Source organism: Triticum aestivum, chromosome 6D (assembly GCF_018294505.1).
Source record: "Triticum aestivum cultivar Chinese Spring chromosome 6D, IWGSC CS RefSeq v2.1, whole genome shotgun sequence".
Classification (NCBI taxonomy): Eukaryota; Viridiplantae; Streptophyta; class Magnoliopsida; order Poales; family Poaceae; genus Triticum; species Triticum aestivum.
The window spans coordinates 53,812,929-53,815,267 of record NC_057811.1 but is presented as its reverse complement, the minus strand read 5'-3'; positions in this window follow the sequence as shown (position 1 = coordinate 53,815,267).

Below are 2,339 nucleotides of genomic sequence, written 5' to 3'. Positions count from 1 at the left end.
CATGACGCACGTCCTAGTTCACCTATGCGAAGAGATTAACGTTTTGGGTCCTGTATTTCTACACAATATGTTCCCCTTTCAGAGGTTCATGGGAGTCTTAAAGAAATATGTTCATAACCGTGCTAGGCCAGAAGGAAGCATCTCCAAGGGCCATGAAAATGAGGAGGTCATTGAGTTTTGTATTGACTTTATTCCTGACCTTAAGCCGATTGGTGTTCCTGAATCGCGGCATAAGGCAGACTGGATGGAAAAGGCATGCTAGGAGGGAATCAAAAAATATGTATGGACGGACATTCTCTCACTGAAGCACACTACACAGTTATACAGAATTCCGCCTTGGTGGCTCCGTATATGGACGAACACAAGAATTTTCTACGCTCCAAACACCCGAAGCGGTCTGATGACTGGATTACACGTGAACAAACCAGGAGTTTCGCTGGCTGGTTGCAGACACGTACCATGCATGACGCCTCTATTGAAGATGACCTGTACTCGCTGTCCCAGTTACCATCTTTGAATATAATGACTTTCAAAGGGTACGAGATAAATGGTAATACATTTTACACGATCGCCCAAGATAAGAAGAGCACCAACCAAAACAGTGGTGTCCGCTTTGATGCAACAACCAAGACGGGAAAGGAAACATATTATGGTTACATAGAGGAGATATGGGAACTTGACTATGGACATGGTTTGAAGGTCCCTTTGTTTCGGTGCAAATGGGTCAATATGACACGAGGCGGGGTAACGGAAGACCCGCAGTATGGAATGACAACAGTGGATCTCAACAATCTTGCGTATGCAGACGAACCATTCGTCCTAGCTAATGATGTGGCATAGGTTTTCTATGTGAAGGATATGTCTACCAAGCCGAGAAAAAGAAAAGATAAGGAAGCGAATGCATCATACGATGAGCCAAAGCGCCACATAGTTCTTTCTGGGAAGAGAAACATCGTGGGAGTGGATGACAAGACAGACATGTCAGAAGATTATGAAAAGTTCGATGAAATTGCTCCATTCACAGTGAATATTGACCCGAGCATCCAGTTAAATGATGAAGATTTTCCATGGCTACGGCGCAAAGGGACACACGCGAAGAAAAAGTTTCACACCCAAAGATCTGGGATGTGATCGGCTTCACTATCATCACTTTCTTCTGTGTTTCACACCCAGGAGGAAATCTCCGTAATAGTTAGGGTATTATGTGTTTTGGTATTTGAAACGCGAAGAAATTTTATGTGCAAACAAATTCTTTCATCCATTTACTGATTTTTCAGCTAAATGACCCTGAAATTGAAAAGCATTTCAAATGAACTCAGAAAAGGTTGAAAGTTGGCATGGTATCATAATTTCACCCACATAGCATGTGCAAAAAAGTAGAGAGGGTTACCGCAAAAACTGGATGCACTTCGTATACAAAATCGACAATCTCTTTCGAAGTATCAGGGTTTCGGACGAAAACTCATCCGTTACAAAGGCATTTCATTTTTTAAATAACCTAAGCATTACCAAATTGAATATAATGATAAAACACACTAATATTAAACATAAGAAAAAAGAATCACTGAAAAATCTATTTTAAAGTTAAGTTATTCACAAACTAGTTATTCACACAAATTTCAAATAATTCAAAATGTAAACTATTCAAATTTGTAAACTACCGGCACTAATAGAAAGTTTGTAATTTTTTGTACCTAAAGCAAAACTATTCACAAAGAAACTCTAAATACAGCAAAAAACAACTCAAAAATAAATAAAACAAAAATAAATAAAGCAAAAAAATAAGAAAATAAAAAAGCCCGCCTACTACGCCACAACGGCCTGCATACGACTAGAAACCCAACCTGTTGTTGGGCCAGGATGCAGGCCCGCAAAGGACCAGTAGGCCCACAAGGCAGCACAGAACATTTAGGCCCAGTAGGCCTGCTTTGGAGAGGAGCTCGAGAGAGCTACCGCACTGGGGCTTATAAACCAGTGCGGACGCCCCTCGGCTAGCGAGGTGGGACTAAACATGACGCACCACACCTGTGCCAGTGCACCACCTTTAGTACCGGGTGGTGGCTCAAACCGGTATTAAAGGGAGGGTCTTTAGTACCAGTTGGAGCCACCACCAGGTACTAAAGGTGGGCGCTTCCCGCCGCTTGGCCTGGCCAAAATTGACCTTTAGTACCGGTTGGTCGTTCCAACCGGTACTAAAGGCCCATCCTATATAAGAAAACACTTCAAAAAATTCAGTTTCTTATCTGCTTCTTCTCCTCTGCGCCGTCGCCCGCCGCCCCCCGTCGCCACCCCTCGTCGACGCCCCCGTCGCCGCCCCGTCCCCGTCGTCGCCGCCCCGG